This window comes from Panthera leo, chromosome E2 (genome assembly GCF_018350215.1).
Source record: "Panthera leo isolate Ple1 chromosome E2, P.leo_Ple1_pat1.1, whole genome shotgun sequence".
Taxonomy (NCBI): Eukaryota; Metazoa; Chordata; class Mammalia; order Carnivora; family Felidae; genus Panthera; species Panthera leo.
Genome location: NC_056693.1, coordinates 54,771,827 through 54,793,051, shown reverse-complemented (window position 1 = coordinate 54,793,051; position 21,225 = coordinate 54,771,827). Strand labels below are relative to the sequence as shown.

General features: G+C 55.2%; 1 protein-coding gene across 1 annotated transcript in view; it reads right to left on the bottom strand.

The window, feature by feature from the left end:
* Positions 1 to 21,225, bottom strand: part of LOC122209155 (c-Maf inducing protein) — a 230,939-nt gene that overhangs the window by 55,988 nt on the left and 153,726 nt on the right. The gene's annotated exons all lie outside the window — the stretch shown is intronic.

Genomic DNA, 21,225 nt, shown 5'->3' with positions numbered 1-21,225 from the left:
GATAAGCAAAAAGGTGGTCTATCCAGACAATGGAGCAGTGTTTGCAATAAGAGAAGGATGGATCAGGGCGCCTGGGTGGCTCTTTTGGCTCAGGTCATGATCTCACGGTTCGTGAGTTCGAGCCGCGCGTCGGGCTCTGTGCTGAGAGCTCGGAGCCTGGAGCCTGCTTCGGATTCTGTGACTCCCTCTCTCTCTGCCCCTCCCCCGCTCGCACTCTGTCTCTGTCTCTCTCAAAAGTAAAGAAAACGTTAAAAAAATTAAAAAAAAAAAAAAGGAAGAAGGATGGATCTACTCAGATGTGCTACGATACGGGCAAGCCTTACAAACATGATGCTAAGTCAAAGAAGCCAGGAGCAAAACACATCCTGTGTGATTCCTTTTATATGAAATGTCTAGAAAAGGCAAATTCATAGAGACACAAAGTGGAAGAGTCACTGAGTGGGGCTGGGAGGCGGCAACAGGGATTGGACTGCATACAGACACCAGGGAATCTTTTGGGATGACGCGAATATTCTGAAACTGGACTGTGGTGATGGTCGCGCTACTCTATAAATTAACTAAAATCACTGAATTATGCGCTTCTGATTGGTGAATCTTTTTTTTTTTTTTTTTTTTTTTTTAAATTTTTTTTTTCCAACATTTTTTATTTATTTTTGGGACAGAGAGAGACAGAGCATGAACGGGGGAGGGGCAGAGAGAGAGGGAGACACAGAATCGGAAGCAGGCTCCAGGCTCCGAGCCATCAGCCCAGAGCCTGACGCGGGGCTCGAACTCACGGACCGCGAGATCGTGACCTGGCTGAAGTCGGACGCTTAACCGACTGCGCCACCCAGGCGCCCCCTGATTGGTGAATCTTAAGGTGTGTAAGTTACATCTCAATTAGAGTGTTTAAGAAGAAGTCTCAACCTAGGCAGGCAGAGGAGGGCAGCAGACAAAGCCGGAGACGGCACTGCTTAGTGGTTAAGAGTGCAGGTTTTTCAACAGTAGACTTAGTAGAAATCTAAGCTCTACTTCACCCATTCACCTGGCCACCCGTGTACCCAAGCCATCCACCTTTGTCGCCATCCATCCACCCACTCATCCGTCTTTCCCGGCATCCAGGCACCATCTGTCCAATCATTCATCAAAAATTCCCACGATGTGCCAAGCGCTGTGTTCGGTACTAAGGATCCCCACGGTGAGCGAAGCAGACAGGTCCCAGTGCGCACGGAACTCACAGTATGTTACTCGTACCCTAGCTGTCTCAACCGCAACGCGGGGCCAGGCTAACTGCTGCCAAAGGCTCCCGTGGCTCTCCCGTGAGATAACATATACAAGGCACCTAGCCCCGCTGCTGGCTAAACAGCTACCTTCTTATCACATACCAAGGGACAGGAGTGAGTGGCCCGGGGCAGGTGGAACTTGGGAAGACTCCTGGCATCCGTGACTCAGCCCCACCAGCTCCCGAGACAACAGAGCCAGCAGGAAAAGCTTCCTGCCTCCTGGGTGGCACAGTCAGTCACTCCATTGCCGTCCTCACCCTCTGCTTGTCAGGGAGGGGACGTTACCTGGGCAACACCCGCCATCTCTCCGGCAACTGCTCCCACGGCAGAGACGACCGCAGACGCCCGGGGTTCTCCGGCCTGGGAAAGCAGAGCCTGTCGGCAACTCCACGGGAGACAAGCTGTCACCGGGAGTGTGCCCCTCACCGGGAGAGGCGTGACTCAGAACGTGCTGGAAGCACGCCTCCCGGTGATGGGGCTGCTCTGCTGCTTGCCGCAGCCTCCCAGGCTCAGGCTCGCGACAGCACGCATGCTCCCCACCACCTGTCATTAAAGGAAGGGAGGCACGGGAGCTCCTCGGAGCTGCCGAGAAAAACGAGAAAAACGAGCCAGGGAGGAACCGACTGGCTTTTAGAACTGCCCCCCGGTGGACGGCCCAAAGCTGTGCCGCCCAGGCCCCACGTCCCTAGCCCCACGTGGCTACTTACATTCAACTTAATGAAAATGAAATACGATTAAAAATCCAGTCCCTCGGTCTACTGGCCACACTGTGGCTGCTGGAAAGCCACAAGTGGCCAGCGGCTACCATGCTGGACGGCGCAGAGAAAGACCGTCGTCACCACTGCAGAAAGTTCTATTGGGCAGTGCCGTCCTACGGTCTCGGGGTCCCCCCGCGTCCCCATGCCCCCAGAGGACCAGCAGCACGCTCACTGCCTCTCCCCATCCTCAGCCAGCACTTGGGGGCCTACCCACCTGCCCCGCTCCTCCGACTTTCCCTCCCAGGTCTTAGGTGGTGTTCCCAAACGTCCCCTGCACACCCAGGAAGAATGGATGCTTGGGCAACTGCTCTCATTCCTAGACAGGGGCCTTTGACCTCCTCATTCCTTCACGACTCAGTATGGGCCGTGCAGGCAACTCGCCATCCCTGCCAGGCCGCGTGCTTCCGGGGGCCCCAACACTCGGGCCGCTGGTCCTCCAGAATGGGTGCCACTTCTTCAATCCTTTTAGCCTTAGGGACCATCACCCTGCCTTCAGCCACAGGCCAGGCCTGTGGTCGGCCCCTGCGTGCCACCCCCACACTGCCCACTTGGCCCTGGTCTTCACCATCAACCTGAGTCAGCTCATCACCTCTCAGCACCCCCCGTGCACGTGCACAGTGATGCTAATTTAGCCAATACAGTTACTGAGCTGTTCCCTGCTGGTCCAATTAATTAACAGATGGATTCATCAGTGATTCCCTTCCAGGGACTCGGGATTTTCACGAGGAGCAAGGGTAGGGACACCTGCTCTGGGCACTGGCTCCACGGGGGCGCTGGGAGTAGGGGAAAGGACACAAAACGAGACACAGGCCCAGCCCTGGTCCCCCGTCGGCTGGCACGGAAACCAGGCCCCGACTCACGCTAACAAGGCTACGAAACACAAACCGCCGGCTGCCGCTTACCCGGTGCTTACCATGTTCCAGGAAAAACCACCCCGCATGATGACACAAGAGCCTAATGGTTATCATGCCTGGAGCGCTCTCCGCGGCCCAGGCCCTGTGTGAAGCTCTTCGTGGAAAATAACTGCTTTGAAGCCTTGCAGCCACTCAACTAGATGTGTGACAGAACCAGGCCCATTTGATGGATGCGTCAACAGAGGCCGGGAGCGGTTAAGTCAGGTGGCAAGCAAGAGCCAGGGCTGGAACTGAGAGCGGCCTAGCTGTGGACCCTCAGGGCCCGACCACTGAGCCGCTCTGAGAGGCACACACCCGAGAGTTCCTCTGCCTTGATGGATGCCGCCTGCTGCCAGGAAGCCGAGAAGTCCTTGCAACTGGAGACTCGAGGCCGCCCAGGGGCAGTTCCAGACTGACTGCAGCCGGGTGCCCAGCTGGCATCTGCCTGGAAAGCCGGGTCCTGGGGAGACGGACAACCTGCTTGAAAGAGGGGAGAGAGCATGGGCACTCAGCCCCCCGCGCCCCTGCTGGGCAGTCTCTCAGCAGTCATAACTGCTTCCAAGGAAACAGCAGGAACTCGGGCACGGTGTCCTACTCGTGGTCTCGGGGGCATCGGCCGGTTGCCTGGGCAACCACGCATCTGGCCGGCGAGGAGAGGAACGGGCCTTGGAGCCAGGCTCCCCGCCGGGTACTACAACCCACCTGGCATTTTGGGGCCCGCCAGACTCTTGGCAAAATCCAAACATCACACGCATCTGTTTGATCACATTTAAAAATTGCATGTGGCCATTCTTCTCACTGAGCTCGGAGCTCCTTGGGGGAGGGATTGTGCCTGGTGTGTTTCTTCACGGTTCTGTGTGGTCACTGGACCTTCTCAGGGGCCCATGGAAAGTGCTCTGAGTGTTCGTAAAAGGGAGGAAAACAGAAACCGGAAATAATGGCTGACGCGTACCAAGTGCTTCTGCTGTGCCAACACCGAACCCAGCCTTTTCAAACCCGCCGGTGCTCCTCAAACCCGTGTGGGGAGTCTTGTTAAAAGGCAGATTCCAACTCTGTAGAGCCAGGTAAGGCCCGGGAGTCTGGATTTCTAAGAAGCTTCCGGGTAAGACCGATGTCCCCTACGAGGTGGACAGGCGCACCCAGTCCCCATCATACATGGGAGAAAGGGGATGAGGGATTAACAGCTTGCCTGGGGTCACACAGCTGGTGTTGTGGGTTCTGTCCCCCAAATGATACGTCCAAGTCCTAACCGCTGGCGTCTGTGACTGTGACCTTATCTGGAGTTAGGGGTCTTTGCAGGGCAATCAAGTGAAGGTGAGGTCAGGCTGCATCGCAGGTGGGCCCTATGTCCAGCGACTGGGGTCCTTACGAAAAGGCCACGTGAAGAGTCACACATACACAAGGGAGAAACGGCCACGTGAAAACGGAGGCCGAGGGTGCAACGAAGTGCCCACAAGCCAAGCAGCTCCAAAGAAGGAAAAGGACGTCCCTTAGGGTGTTTGGATGGGGGCTCAGCTTTGTGGAGGGGACACGTTCGTCTTGGATGTCTGGCCCCACTACTCTGAGAGGATGAGTGTCTGTTGTTTTAAGCCCCCTGGTCGGTGGCGCTTTGCCACAGCTGCCCCAGGAAACCCACAACTGGTACGCGGGAAGCAAGGACGGACCCCGGGAATCCTGGCTCCTGATGGCTCCCTCCGTCCGCCGCAGTCACTCAAGCCGACCCCTCCAACCCTTTTATTTTACAAAGCTGGAGCCGGGGCCCGTCTGCTGGGTATGTGGCGGTGTGGGAGGGGGCACGACACCCAAGGTGCGTCAGCAGCCTCTCCTAACTTTGCCTTGTTGTGGAATTTGTAGGGTTCTCTCTTCCTGGGGGAGACGTGACCCTGGCGTCTTTCTCGCTCCCTCGGAGGGTGGAAATGCTAGTGTTCATGCTCGACACCCGTCCAGCCTGTTACCCCAGGCATGAGCCTGGCCCTGCGTTGGCTGCACACCTGGGTACCCGCAACATCAGCCGTGTCTCAAGGAGCCACCTGCACACCCAGGGAAGCGGCAGGGAGAGCTCCCGGGACTCAGCCAGGACGCTAGCACAAGGCCACCTCGGGTCCTTGGCAGAGAGGAGTCATGAGTCAAAACGGAACTCCTTTTCCTTTTATGAGGTTACACATGAGCCAAGGGAACCCCATCACACCGGCTGACGGCCCAGGGCTTCCTGCGGCGGGCACCGTGCTAAGTGCCGTCCCGAGACAACCACTTCAGGGTTCTCAATCCTGGTCACACATCAGGGTCACTTCGGGGGTTTAACAATATTCCAATGACAGAGCCCGTGATCGGGACAAGCTCATCAGGAGGGTGTTGGGGGCGAGGTGGAGCCTGGCACCCACATTTTGGGGGTCACTGGTAAATTTTAAAGTATATTTAGGGGCATCTGGGTAGCTCCATCGGTCGAGCATCCGACTCTTGATTTCTGCTCAGGTCATGATCCCAGGGTCGTGGGATCGAGCCCCACATCGGGCTCTGACGGTGAGCATGCAGCGTGCTTAAGATTCTCTCTCTCTCTCTCTCTCTCTCTCTCTCTCCCCCCCCCCCCCCGCCCCACTCATGTTCTCTCTAAAAATAAAAAGTGAATCTTAAAAAAATAATAAAGTATATTTAAACACCAACGTGCACAGAAGCATCATTCACAGCAGTGAAAGGGTGGAAACAACTCAAGTGTCCACGGATGGGCGGATGGACACACAAACGCAGTGCATACAATATGGTACGTATAAGGAAGGAACTACAGGTACTAAAAGGAAGGAAATTCAGACACACACGAAAACACAGATGAACCTTGAGGACATCACGCTGAATGAAACAAGCCAGTCACAAGAAGACAAATACCGTATGATTCTATTTACGAGAGGGATCCTGAGGGGTCATTACTGCTGGTCCAGTCTAAGGGGGCAAGCGCGACCCCACGGTACAGACAAGGAGACCACAACGTGGGGGAGGGGTGGCTGCCCACTTGGGGTGAAAGCCAGCTGTCTGAACCAGGACCCCTCCTCAGGTCTCCTGCTTTCCTTAGTCATGGTCAAGGGAGACTGGGAACGCACACAGGTACGGCCCGGGACCTGCCCACAGCATTCTGGGAACACACGCCTGTCTCCACCTGGCCGTAATCCCAGGGAAGGCCGCTTCCCCCAGCAGCCCCCTGCTGTGGAATACCATCGAAGATAGCCTTCCGGAGTGATCACAGCACCCTAGGGAGGCCGGCAGGGAGCCCCAGTTTCATACTCAGCCACACCCTCCCCACCCTTCACTGGCTTGCCTCCCCCCCCCCCCCCCCCCCCCCCCCCCGTCAGCTCCTGAGAACTCAGAGGCTCAGACAAGGCCCCTGTTTTGACTCTCGGGAACATGCAGTACAATGAACCGAGCGCGGGGCATATCTGATTTTGGACTTCTGTCGTGTGCGGCCTCAGGCCAGTTCTATCACTTCTCCAAACCCTACTTTCCTCATCTGCAAAATGGAGATAATAGCAGCTCCCGCCTCTTGCAGGCCTTGATGGGACCGAATGTGCTATTTCGGGCTGAATGCCCAGCACTTTGCAGGTGCTCAGTAAGTGGTACTATTGAGTCCAGGAGGACATCGACCGAAGACAGTCAACCTCTGAGGAAAAATACGGGAGACGAGAAACCCCCATCGGTGGAGACGTGCTTGAGCCAACCGTGGCCCCCACGCACAGCGGTCACAAGAACGGAGGACACTAGGTCTGCCATGGGCTCCACGTCCGCGACAACACTCAACGTAGCAGCAAACACACACACGCACACGCACACACACACGTGTGCACGTATATTTACACACACGCACTCCGCAAACAGGATCCAACTCGTAGCGGCGGGGGGAGGGGGGGCCACAGTGTCAGGCTGATGACAGCTGTCTTCCTGCAGAGGGAAGTGGCTTGAGGGAAAACCAAGGGGGGAGGATGGGCTTCAGCTTTATCCGTAAATTTTCAAATTGTCACAGGAAGCCTTATCCGTGTATCGTGCATTTATTTCATTCAAAAGAAACTTTAAAAAAAAAAACAAAAACCCAAAGGTTTCAGAAACTGGAATCATGGAGGCAGTGGTGTCCTTTCCACAGAATTTTCAAAGCGGTCAGAATCCCACATTCTTAGAACCGGAAGGGATCTGAGCTCCTATGTTTTTGACTTTTCCGTGTTCCTGTAGATTACCTGGTTTTTGAAATAATATGTCCACCGGGAAAGGGAATCATACAGACCGTGTTAAGGGCGGAGAGTGAAGAGCACCAGAATTCCATCGTGGGGCTCGCGGCCGGCACGTTTGTATGCTGGTGCCCGTGATGTAAGGGGTTCCCTTTCTGTGTGTACATGTGCGCACACACACACACACACGCACGCACGCACCAGCGTAAAAGTTTGCATAAATTTAGCCCACGCCACATACGTTGGCGTTTTGTTAACCTCACCTCTGTCTCCCGTGCCGCCTCCCCCACCCCTGTGGCCCTGAACCCGTGCTAACACCACAACGGATACTAGGGTTCGGCAAACGTTTTCTGTAAAGGTAACAACATTCCAGGCTTTTCTGGCCACGCTCTGCTGGGGCAGCGTGAATGGGTGGGGCTGTGTCCCCCCAAAGCCCCTTTCTTCATAAAAACGGGCAGTAGGCTGGGCAGTTTGCTGCCCCTGGCATGTATTCATTCAGATCTTTCCCCACGGCCACACATGCAAATACAGAGCTTTATTTTGGTCCTCAGCTTTTGCTGTTTTGTCCCCGTTTCATTGCACAGAAGGAGCATCACGTTACACACAGATTCTGTGTCTTGCTTCTCCTCTCCTAACCCCCGGAGGAAGGCGCTCCAAATCAGTACAGATCTCCCCACGCCGTGTGTTTTTGTAAAGCCACCTCGAGTCTCACTGGGCAAAGGTAGCATTTACATTTCGAAAATTAAAATGAAGCAAAGGGCAGTCCTCCCGCCTGATCTCAGCCCTCTGGGCAAATCCTCCTGAAGGTCTTTCTGGCCATGGCCGTCGGTGGCCGTGACCGCCATACCTGAGCGCCCGCCCTTCCTGGCCAGGCAGCTTTATCGAAGAGCCCCTCCTCGGGGGCCACACCACCAGGGTCTCCGAGAAGGCAACCCACCCATCCTCCCCAGCTCTCCAACATCTGGACCCCCATCCCCACCCGTCCGAATGATAAACGCCACACAGTCACTGCACATCCCAGGCATGGCTGAGACCCCACTTCTAAAACTTGCCGCTTACGAAGATCCTACTACTTTGCAATGGCTTTTCCAGGGGAGTTCCTGTGCCCGGAGAGCGCATTCAACCCTGAACACGGACTGAAAACAGCAGTGGGGGCCTCTCGCTAACCCTGAATCGGAGATGCCATTTTCTGAGAAAACACCCCTGGTTAATAGCAACCCACCAAATAAATTTAAATGTACAAATACTGTACCAGAAGCTGCTCTCTTTCTCTGCCATGTGGGAGGGGCCGGGCCCTAGTGAGGTTTGCTCCCTGATATGCAGGGACAGCACGGGGCCCTGTTTCCTCAGGGCCTGATAAAGGGAAGTCTCTATCCCAAATAAGGACTTCCCTTGCTCGGCCTCAAGCTGGTAGCATCTCAACCCGGGGTGGGGGAGAGGGCTCCGGTGTTTGTCTTAGAACTTTATCTAGTTCTAAGTTCATCATGGTGACTCTCAGTTATCTGCACACGCGGAGGAGATGCTGGGAGAGTGATCCAAAAGTTACAGATACGTTCAGCTGTCTACGCTTGATTTTGGGCCAAGAGGAACCCAGCAACAGGGTGCAGAGGTCACAGAAGGAGGCTCAGCCCTGGGTCTGAATTCTGGCTTGGACACACAGGGAAGTTATTTCAACTGATGGTCAGCTTTCTTGTCTGTGAAAGGGGGATATAATCCCCACCCCTCTGCGACACTGTATGGCCTCAACAGGACAACACAGGTGAAGCAGAGGGAAAACAGTAGGCACTCAAGAGATGTCTGTTGCTCTTCCCCCTTTCTTTAAGCTACTGTAGCAGGTCTTGAGCCTCGGTGGGCATCAGTCACCTAGAGGACATTCAGGATTATGGGACAGGTCTGCACGTCTCCTAAATTTCCAGGGGAAGCTGATGCTGCTGGTCTGGGAACCCCACTTTGAGAACCACCGGTTCAGAACCCCTCTGTCCGTGGCTGGGAGAAGATAAAGAGCATTCTAGTTCCGAGCGGATGGTGACAAAGGCTTCAGAGCCAACGGACGCGGATGGGCCGCTTGGTCAATGCTGACTTGGCCCCCGACTTCCTGGGTGTGCTTTTCAGGGTCCATGCGTTCCTGAACATCTGCTCCAACCGGAAATCAGATTCCATCCACGCTGCCAACGGGTCTTATCCAAACATCTGCCTGGCGCCCCGTGTTTCTCTGACGCCCCCCCCCGCCCCGCCCCACCAGACAACAAACCACCTTGGCCTTCTGCCAACTGTCAGGGTGGCTTCCGCTGCCCCCCAAGGGGGTTTCCGTCCACTTCAGCGTCTTCTGTGAAACCGTCTCTGGCTCTGAGAAGGCACCAGGATTCTCGAGGGAGGGGGGCAGGGGTGATGGCCACCAAGGCTGCGGGGGGGGGGGAGGTGAGGGGGCTCTGTCCTCGTCTCCTGGTCAGTTAGCCACTCTCCACAACACTGTTCCATCCAGAGAATTGAGCTGGCTGTCCCGCTGGGTATTTTATGATCATCAGGTGAGGCGAGGCCCTAATTCCTCTGTGGGGACAGGTGCTGCTCTTTTTGGAGTCTGTTTGGCCTGGTCTCCGAGCCAACAGAGCTAACAGTCGGGTAGGAGCCTTGGAGGCAAACAGAACAGAAGGCCACCTTCCCCTTGAGGCCAGACCACCCGCCGCGGCCCCAGCGGAGAGCGAATCGGCGTCCGCCTCTCCGGGGCTCCCTGCCCACCAACCCCACCACGAAAGGGTGCAGACTCCCGTGGAACAGAAGGTCTTGCTAGCCAACATACTGCCTCCCGTTTGTTTTAAAGGCTCTTCTTTAAAGAGACAGAAAGAGAAAAAAAAAACCCAAAAAACTCTGCCTTAAAGGGCAGAAAACAAGTTCACCCGCAAACCATTTACGTGAAAAAACTTCCTTGTATGGTGACTCATCAGCCCCCATCAAAGCGAGCGTGGGATGGCACACCAAGGCTCTGGCCCCCCCTTCCTTGTCTGGGGGGGGGGGGAACAAACCCAAAAACAAAGAAAAAAACCCAACAGCCCACAAATGCGCTTCTTTCTTGGCCATGTGGAGAGCCGGCTGTCATGTGCCATTCCCGAGGCCCAGGAAGACCTTCACACACAAGGAGGTGGGGGTGTCTTGGATGGCCAAAGCCCAAGGCCGGCCCTCTGGAAGGGGCTGGGAAAGCCCTGGCTGGGGCAGGAGGGTGCAGGGAAAGGCCTGCTGCCCAGGAGATGCCGGTTTCCTGCTCTGTGGCCCGGGGCAGGTCATTCCACCCGGGGGGTGGGGGGCCCCCAACTCTAGGTTCTTGACCTATCAACCGGGGATGGCTGAGGGGGGCAGGGGGGGCATCTGAAGGGGTGGGGATTACACAGCAGGCTGCTCTCACCACCTCTGGCCTGTAGATGGTAGGTGCCCAACAACTGTTATCCTACTGCCATCCTTTCTGTTAGGAACTCGGTTTCCCCGCGTATACAACAGTGTTTTACCTTTTACCGGAAGATACAAAGTCCCACCCAGTTTGACCCTTGTCTGAACGGAGTACTACAAAACCATAAAAAGGAGTGAAGTAGATCCATGTGGGCTGACACACAGATCGCCGTGATACGTAATTCAGGGTAAAGGAGAGAGGAATCAAACAGTGTGGGTGAAACGACGTGCGTGGCACCTGAAGAGGGACATTCAGAGAAACTTCTGGAAGGCCCCGGGAGACTGCTCACAGGCCTGCCTTCGGGAAATGGGGCGTGGGGAAGAGACCCCCGCCGTGTGCCGTTCAGAATTGCCACACACTCCCACGGCCCGCATTTTCCTCGAGTGTCCACGGAGGGTGCCTGGGGGAGTGGGGGGCTGACTGGAAAGGGGCATGAGGGAAACTTCTGGGGTGTCAGGAATTCCGGTGGTGGTTATTCAGGTGAATACAATAGTAAAAACGCACCACACCCCGCAGTCGAAATGCAAGCATTTTGTTAACATGTAAATAAATTATTGCTTGTTTTTTTTTAACTTAAGATGTGTTAACAGATTTACGGGCAGTGGGAAATTTTTTAGTTCTTTTCGTCCTTTTTAGTATCAAAAAAGCCTTCATAAATAGGATTTTTTTAAAAAAATTAACATTTATTTATTTTTGAGAGACAGAGTGCAAGCAGGGGAGGGGCAGAGAGAGAGGGAGACACAGAATCCGAAACAGGCTCCAGGCTCCGAGCTGTCAGCACAGAGCCAGACGCAGAACTTGAACCCGTGAACTGTGAGATCACAACCTGAGCCGAAGTCAGACGCTTAACCAACTGAGCCACCCAGGCACCCCCATAAATAGGATTTTTAAATGTCCTCTGCCGGCGGGTGTATAACTTGGTAAGACCACTTTGGAAACCTCTGGGCAGTGTCCACAAAAGGGGACCCTAGGCCTGCCCTATGGCCTATGCTCAACAGGACGTGCACGTATGTTCACCAAAAGACATGTCTGTAAGGGTCCTATTTGCAGTAGCCCCAAACTAGAAATACCTTTGCACAACAGGACAAATTAACAGAGCCCCTTCATTCAACAAGAATGCCACCCAGCAGAGCAAATGGACACATTAACAGTGCCCACAACAGCAGAGAGAAATCTTCTAATTTTGAGTCAAAGGAACCGGTCACAAAAGAGTTCAACACATGTGATTCCATTTATACCAAGTTCAGATACATGCAACACGAATCTGTCCTAATAAAAGGTAGGACAGGGGTCTTCTGAAGGGGGAGGTGGGGGGTGGGGAGCCGAGGAGACACCTGGGAGGCAGTCGCTCTGTTTTTCAATCTGGGTGATGGTTCATCGGGTCAATTCTGTGAGAATTTGGGAGAAATTCATCCAGGAGTAACTCTTTCGATGCGTGCACTTTTCTGAATGCAATGCCTTAGTGAAAAGTTTACTTAACAAACACACTAACATGCCCCATGTCTGTGCCTGAGAGAGCTCTGGTCAGGGAATGTGGGCCCTCCTCTGCCTGGCTGGGCTCAGAGACCGAGCACTCCGGCTCAGATCCCAGCTCTGCCTGGTTCTAGCTGTGCAACCGTGGACAAGCCCTGCACCCTTCCAGCAACTCCTTCTCGAAGGGCCTGATCAGACTCGGGAAAGATTTCAAGAGAGCACACACAGGAAAGCCCTCAGCACAGCTCCTGACATTAGTAGGTACCTAACCATCGCTCTCTCTACCGTAAAGAAAGCCCACGAGGGCATGTGATCTCCTCCCTGGGGTCACCCAGCCCTCTGCCACTTGTTAGCCTCAATCCCTGATGCTGCCCTCACTATTAGTTACAGGGCCCTGATGGCCCCTCATCGCTATTAGTTACAGGGCCCCGATGGCCCACTGAGGGCCCCAGCGGCCTCCCCTCAGTTCCACTGCACACAAGTGCCGGAGAAGCGGCCTGGAAGGACCTGTGCCCCGCCACACTGTCCTGGCTGGGACAGCCCCGCCTCCTGGGAAAGGTGCCCTTTTCACCAGTCTCCCCGAGTCCCTGTGACCCCTCTTAGGAAGGCACAGAGCCCTCTCTGACCAAGTGCCACAAATTAATCTGGATGGAATTCTGGCCTTCCCACCTGAATAAAGCCAACCTGTGGCCAGGCCCATAAAAGGTCCGAGGCTGACTTCTGCCCATCCTTCTCCGGCTGCCCTGTTTTACCTCCCTTCGCAGAGGCAGACAGGTGACAACCCGTGACTTTCTCAGGCAGGGGAGAACCAGACCCAGCGTCTGTCTGGAAGCTTGACAACTTCTCCCACAAACAAGCCCCAAGAAGCAGAGGCCAGAGCCACCAGGCTAGACGTGGGTCGCAGCCACGCTCCACACACCATGCTCTAGGGGGTCATGAAGCAGGGTGGACGGACGCTTTCACTCCCTCCTTCAACTCAAGTCTGGCAGCAGGGGCTCTGTTGGCAAGAGTTCCGCCTCAAGGGAAAAGAGCAGAGTGATTGATTAGTGATGCCTGTCATGGGCTCCCTGGGGGCTGGTGGTGTGAGTGGCTTGCATGGGCCTTCCTTCTTCTGGAACTGTCTGCTAGGACCCTTCTACGCAGAGGGAAACAGGGTCTTTGGTCATTAAAGCAGAGTAAGAATAATCAACATCGATCTAACACTTTGTCACACGGCAGATGCCCTTCTTTCACGTTAAAATCTTTTTTTAATGTTTATTTATTTTTGAGAGAGAGAAAGAGAGTGAGACAGAGTGCAAGTGGGGGAGGAGCAGAGAGGGAGACACAGAATCAGAAGCAGGCTCCAGGCTCCAAGCCGTGGGCGCAGAGCCTGACGCGGGGCTTGAACTCACAAACCGTGAGATCATGACCTGAGCTGAAGTCGGACGTTCAACCGACTGAGCCACCCGGGCGCCCCTGGCAAGTGCCCTTCTAAGTTCTTTATTGCTATGGACGCATTTAATCCTACAAGAACCTAGTGAGCTTGGTCTTACTGTGAGCCCCACCTCGTTTAGGAAGAAAAGGAGGCCGAGAGGAAAGGAACTAGTCCAGGGCCACATCACCAGTGAGTGAGAGAGCTGGGATTTGAACCCACGCAGCTTGGCTGCGAGCTCTCACCTTTGGGCACGGCAGAAATTATTCTTTTGGGAGCAAACTGGCAAATGTGGTAAAAGCCACAAAATATACCCCTACTCTTCCCAGGAACCACTGTTCTGGAAATCTGCCTTAGAAAAGTGTTCCAGGGGTGGTTTAGTTGGCTGGGCATCCGACTCTTGATCTCGGCTCAGGTCATGATCTCATGGTTTTGTGGGTTTGAGCCCCACATGCGGCTTTGTGCTGACAGCATGGAGCCTGCCTGGGATTCTCTCCGCCCACCCCCCACCCCACCCCCCGCCGCCTCTCCCTCGCCCATGCTGTCTCTTTTTCAAATAAACAAACTTAAAAAAAAAAAAAGTTCCAAGGAAGTAGGAGCTTAGATTCGGGGGAAACGCATGGCTGCATTATCCATAATTGAGGAAATGGGGAATGGCCTGAAAGCCCGACCACAGTGAGTCGTTTGGTAAATCAGGCCAAAGTCTCTTCACAGATGTTATGCAGCCATTGGATGCACGTGGGCCTGGACGCAACGAAACGCTGCAGCTGCAACGCTGTGCCGAAGCTGGTCGGACGGTCGGTGCTGTGCACCTGGCCACAGCCGCCAGAGCATCCTCGCAGAGGCAGATGAGGCCTGGAAGGGTATTTGCAAGAGTGACATCAGTCACTGGGTGGGGCCGGCAGCAGCAGAGTGCTCTGCCCTCGGTGTGGCCGTAAAGGCGTGTTCAAGGTGGCTATACAAAGGATGGGGAAAGCAAGAGGAAGCAAGACAGGGAGGAGGGCGATGGGGCCGAGGGGTGAGCGGGGGTCACCGTCTTCCCTCCGGGCCAAGGGGCGTCCTGGCTGGAGCAGGCCAGCCCACCAGGAGCCACACGGGAGGGCGGGGTGGCCCAGGGCAAAGGGGAGTCAGGAGCAAGGCTGGGTCTGGGCACGTGAAGCCAGGATGCTGGCATCTGGGGACACTGGGGACACAGTGTGTCTGGGACAGGTGTGGAGGCGGGGTGGTCCTGAGCTTGACCTTCCGGGCCCGGCACAGGTGGCCTGACAGTGTATCCTGGGGCACGCGGGACAGGGTGGGGCCATCAGCCCTGGACTGCCAGGCCAGAGGTTAATTCATAGAATCCTTGTGGTGACGTCTGGGAGACGGAGAGAAAAATGAAAAGCTCTCATGACATGGTGTGTCAGACTGAAAACTGAGACCCTACGTGTGTGACACAGCAGAAGAGAAAGGAGGCAAGTCAGGCAGTGCCAGCTCACAGGTGTGAGGAACTGTCCAGCGTGTGCGTGTGTGTGTGTGTGTGTGTGTGTGTACAGGCACGCAGACACGTGTGCAGCTGGGAGCCGCATTCTCAGGGGTTAAGTTCCCAGGTTCTGGACGCAGAGTTGTGTCTCAGCCCCAGCTCCGCGATTTAATAGTTTTTTGCCCCCAAGCAAGTGGTTTAACCCCTCAGCCTCAGTCTCCACATCGGGGAACTAGGGAAATTCGAGGCCCAGGCTCCTCCGCAGATTTGTGAGGGTTCAATGGGGTGACAATGGCCACCTGCTGCTTTGGCTGAGGGGGGAGCTGGATGAAGACTCGGGACACACGTGCTGGGGGACGCCAGCTCGGGGAGGTTTGCGGTCGCGAACAGAGGCGCCAAGGGGCCACAGACGCAGGACTAGAAGGGGCTCTTCCCCCGGAGGAAAGGCCCACGAGGGAAGAGGGAGGGAGGTCTGGAAGGAAGGTCATAGTTGGGGGCGATGGCACCCGCTGTGGGGTCCACCCTCCCCCCGGGGGCTTCCCTCTAGGGGAGGGGCATCAGCTCTAGGGCCCTCTGTCCCTCTGACCTGGTTGCCCGGGAATCTTGGCACCAGCTGGGGCTCCCCACCCCATGTGGAAATGGGGTGATGGGTCCAGCCTGCCCAAGTGGGGCGGCCGGAAGGGAGAGGGGACCTAGGCTCCCGGCTGCAGTTTTCACCTCTGTGCACCAGGGACCCGGATGGTGGCTGTGCCTTGGCGGGGGCTCCAAGCACAGGACCGGCTCACCTCCACGTCAGGCTCAGGGGCGGCCTGACGTGGACGCTGACTGGCTGTCCTTGGCAACGTCCTTGGCCCGCTCACCCATGAGACGGGGTGGTAAAGACCTGGAGGGCCGCGAGAAGATTCAGGAAGCGAATGTGCGTGAAGTGGCGGGCACGGCGTGAAGGGCTCAGAAACCCTCAGGAACGGCCAGCCACCCCCTACAGGTAGGGCCCTCCTGAGGACACTTCCCACCCCGCCCCAATTCTAAAACACGCCTCACGGGGGGCAGTGCCACGGCTGGGGGGCGCTAAGCCGCACTGATGGGGCGCCTGCGATGCTGTCACAGCGGCCACGCCTGCCGGCCCCCTTCCAACTGCTTCACGCACAGCAGAGCGTCCTGCCTACGACGACCCAGTGAGCAAGGTGCTGGATTACCCCCATTTGACAGAGGAGAAGACTGAGGCCCAAATGAACACACTCCCTACCCGACGCACTCCTAACGTGGTCACCCCCTCACGTGCAATGGTCTCTCTCTGACATACCTGCCCCCTCACACATTCACTCACTCACACACTCGTACATTCTCTCACACACATTCACTCCCACACACTCACTCCCACACTCACTCCCACGTTCACTCTCACACACTCACATGCACGGGCATGTGCACTCCACATTCCTTCCCACCCTCCTGCTCTGTACAGAAGAGGGACAGAGCCCAGGACGGGGTGCCCACGAGGCCGTGGCCGCCCCAGGGGTTCAGGGGAACCTGCCTGGGGAGAGGAGGCAGCGTGGTCAGGGCGGACGCCAGAGAGGACACAAACTGGGCCGGGACCTCCCCAGAGCCCGGTGTTTTCCCCTGCCCCATAGCTTCGGGACGGGAAGATAGGCCAGCTTCTTGCCTCCCCCAGAGTCTGCTCCTCCGCCACTGGCACTTGGGATAGGCCTCGGGGGCTGTTCTTGGGACCCCGGCTTCCCCAGTGGATAAAATCATCTTGGTTTTGAAGGCTTGTGCACAATGGCCTATGCGAGAACCCCTCTCGGGAAGTGCAAAGGCCGTTTTCCCGCGCTGGAGGGACCAGAAGTGTCAGCCATGCCAAGTGGGTGTATCTGACTTCTTGGGGCTCCTTTATGGGCCTGGTGCGTGTCTCGGCCTGGCCAGGTGCTTACCCACCCCAACAAGCTGTGTACACCCAGGCCTCTTGCCTCGAAACCCGGACGCAGAAACAGGCCAGTCTTTTCACAGTCTGTAAACACATAGCGTGCCCTCACGCGCCTGGCACACAGGGACAGGGCTGTCCCCTCATGGCCTTGCACACACAGACAGGCCTGTCTCCACAGGACCTGGCCTCCAAGGTGCATCTGTGAGTCAGAGATGAGGCCTCATTAACTCAGTACAACTGTTTATGCTTCTACACCCCCAGGAATTGGCCTCACGGGCCAAACCACCCAAACCAAACAGGGCTGGCCTCTCCAGGGAGCCCTCAGGACAGTTGCTCTGCCGCAGAGGATCCTGGGAGATCCCATTGCCCAGAGTAAGCCCAACCCACCCTCCTTCCTGGGCCTGGAGATGCTGGTTGTCCTCCTGTGGGAAGAGTCTCCCTGAACAGTGCCGGTCAAAGGGAGGAGGCCGGAGAGGAACAGCAGAGCTGCTGGGGGGCAGGGGGGGCAGGGAAGGGGATTCTGGGAGTTGGGACGCTATGGGTCAAACCTCACTCCCATTCTGGGTTGCCTTGGGAACTTGGGCCAGTGACTCGAGATTTCAACACATGCATGACAGCAACAAGCGACTATTCAGCGAGGTAAGATGATGCTTCAAACATGGGGCCCGGGCTGAGGAAATTCCCCAAGTGGACAGTGACTGCACGAGAACAAAGTCTGACACTGAGGCCACCGAACCACGGGATTCCCAGGACGGAGCAGAGGCTGGCAAGAACATCACACAGGTATTGTGTTTACACTGCCTTGTCCCACAGCACGACTTGAGGTACATTCCACGGGAGCATTTCTCAATCTTTTCCTAATTATTCTTCCCCCAGGAGCCTTTAAACATTTCTCCCCCATTTCCCTTCTTCTCTTTGAAATTAAATGCTAAAAAATAAGATTTTAGGGGCACCTGGGTGGCTCAGTCAGTTGAGCGTTCGACTTGGGCTCAGGTCATGATCTCATGGTTCGTGGGTTCAAGCCCTGCGTCTGGCTCCGTGCTGACAGCTCAGAGCCCGGAGACTGCTTCAGATTCGGTGTCTCCCTCTCTCTCCGCCCCTCCCCTGTTCACTCTCTCTCTCTCAAAAATGAGTAAACATTAAAAAAATAAAATAAAATAAAAGATTTTGTTGAATGGGGCTGAACTTTGGAGGGCCACATACTATTGTAATAACTTAAGGTTTTTTTAAGCCCCAGAGAACCAATTGTGGCCCCTCTGGGAACAATTCTCTGTTGAGAATGCCCTAGAGATACCAGAACAACTCCATAAAAACTAAACCAATGGGAATGTAGTATTTAATAGGCAACATTCTTCACAAGTAAAAGAATCGGTTTTCTATGTGCCCTGTGACTATAATATGCATATACGTGTTAGTATAGGTGAAAAGCAACAAAAACAATATTTAGAAAATTAAAAAAAAAAAAAAAAATCAAGCCGAGGCTGCAGGATTTCTCAAGTTCTTAGTTTTGACTTGTTAAAAAGATATTGAAAAGAAAATAAAAGGAAAAACCCAAGAAGGTCAGTTGTAAGTGCAGGGAAAAGAGAGGCTGTCACAGGAGAGGCAGAAGGTCACAGAGCCAGCAGGGTAGGGACCCTGCTTCTTTGGACCCTTTAGTCCAAAGCTTCAGAATCAGGCAGAGCTGGATCAAGCAGCCCTACAAATGTGTACTAAAATCCTTTGTGTGGCTATGGATAAGTCACTACACCTCTCTGGGCCTTGCTTCCCCCATGTCCTGAATGACAATGAGCAGAAAAGTGCACAGCCCTGCCTGGCACATCATAACTGCATCTGAATTCGTGAACACTTGCTAGAATCAATGCATACCATAAAACGAGTAAGCTATAGGACCAGAATTCGAATCCAAGTCTCTCGGCTCAATTTTGCTAGCCCAGAGTGCCTCCAAACACCTTAAATTTCTTCGCCACTTTGAAAAGGAAGGGGAGCATGCCTCCCTCCTCCAGTCTCATCAAAACTGAAACCAAGTTGCTCACACTAAGATACCACTGCCACCTGGTGGCAGCATACCTAAATTATTGGAGTGGGGGCAACTGTCAAAGGAGGAAAACTGCCAGGGTCTTATACACACCTAAGTCACGAGCGAATGCTTATACAGGGAGAACAAACGTCCCCATCAACCACTTCACGAACGGGCCGCACACTGCCCGGCATTTACCAGTTCCTTGAAACTCTGACTTGGGTTTCCTGGACGCTTTTGGGGTTTGTTTTTGTTTTTGTTTTTAATTTAACAACCACAAAGAAACCAAACACCACTAACATTGAGTGCAGGCATCCAGGTTTTCCTGGAAACTGCTAGAAGCTCAGGGGTCCCCACTTTTGTACTTGTTCAATCAATCGCCTAAATCCCACACGTAACCCTTCATGTTTAAATTTCACGTTTCAAGATTGTCACTTTCCGATCATCTTTCTAAGCCAGTCGGTATCCCGAAATTCAGCTTTCTGTGCCCACCTTCTTCGTTAGCCCTCGGAGCTGCACACTACTCACGAATTCCCCGAGCGCTGCCTCTCAGGTGTTCCCATAGGCCGCAGACGACAGTTAAAGAAAACGCAGACTGGGACAAGGCAGGAAGCAGAGCTCTGTGGACTACCACTAAAAACAGCCAGCCGCTCCCTTGACATTGATCTTGGCCACCTTTGCAATGAGGCATTTTCCCAACCTGTCCAGGGGGCGGTTTGTCTCTAAGTGCTTCCTGCCCCTTCCTGAGCTAGGACAAAACAAGGCAATCACCTACTGAGTTTTCCGCTCACGTGGAAAACACATACAGAGAACAGAATGGGGCAGAGGCCAGGCAGCCGTTGTGTGTGGCAGTGAAATGGCCTCTTCCTTCAGGTAGGCCCCCTGACCACACTACCCCTGTTACCTTACCTGCCCCTGGAATGCTCTGGCATTCAACTCCCAGATGGCCCCCTGCAGGTCCTGACGTAAGCCCTGCCTGTCTTGGGACACGCGGGGCCGCAGAGAGCCAGGCCCCAGGGACGCGGGGTAATCTCGCTGGGGAAACGGAGGTCTCAGCAGCACCTGCCGACTCTGTGAGCAGGAATGTGCCACTCTGCCTTCCTAGCTGCAGTCTGCTGCCTTCTGCCTACGTTCGCCAAGCTGTGGGCATGAGAGAGACCTAGGGGAGAACCCCACCTCTAGCCCTGACCAGCTATGGGAGTGGGGCCAGCCTGGCCTCACCTTCCCCATCCATAAAATGGGAGCAGCGGTGGAAATCAGCCTTATAAGGCTGTGGCAAGGGTGAAATGGTCACGAGGAGCCTAGCACACAGTAGGTGCTCAATAAATTCTCGTCCCTTCCCTCCCTTGGAGACTTGCATTGAGTTTCCAAGACTGTCACACAGCACAAAGCAAGTGGCCCTGCAGCTGTCAGCGGGGAGAGGAGGGGAGTGGCCCTCTTTAGGGCCAGGAATGTAATTCTGCAGGGTGGTATTTCCGTCCTTGGTCCGGCTGTGATGAGCGTCCCTCTAGAGGCACGGGAGGAATTCCGAGTGTCCCCTCGGTCATCCCAACATGGCACGAGGCCTTAAACTCTGCACAGGGCCGGCCACTCATCCTCAGCAGCTCCCCGGCTCCCCGTGAAGACGACAGCTCAGGACGTGCCCCGGTCATCGCGGCCCTACCCTGCTGGCTCTGTGAGGCCACAGGACTGTCACGGCTTGTTCTAAACTAAAATTATCAGAAGGCGCGAGAGCCAGGCAGGCGGGGTGTTAAGTAAGGCGCTGACTGCATGTCCCACACGGGGGAGCACAACGGGGACTCCCCGGGGGGCTGGGAGGACCCTTCTCAGCAGATCTGGCCCCTGGGTCTTGAAAGTAACGAGCAGAGGTCTAATTTCCTTATGTGCTAAAAGGCTCTGGACCATCCTATGCAGAGCTCGAACCGGAAAACTGGGCCGAAGAACCAGGTAACGGACAGGAAGTGAAGAGCGGGGAGAATGGCTGGGTGGTGGACTCCCTGGAAAACTTATGTTTGGAGCAACCTTCCGAAGTTACTTTCAACCCAGAGCCCCGAGACCCTGAGCCTGCCTCACCCAGCCCCTCAGGCGGGCCCCTGTTCTGAAAGCAAGCCCTTCTATGGTCCTTTTGGGAGCAGGCCCAACGCTCTAAAGCTCCTGAGCAAAGTCAATGGCCAACGGGGCAGGAACGCCTTTTCGGCACTGCAGGGAGAAAGCCACCGGACGTCAGAGGGAGAAGGGGGAGAGGCTTTCGTGCACTGGAGGGATGCTCCCGGGCTGAGCTGTCTGGAAGGCAGGAGGCGTCTGCCCTCACACCTCCGGGTAACAGACGAGCTTTGATTTGAGCCGGCAGGAGGCTGCCCGAGACGAGGCGGCCGCCCGAA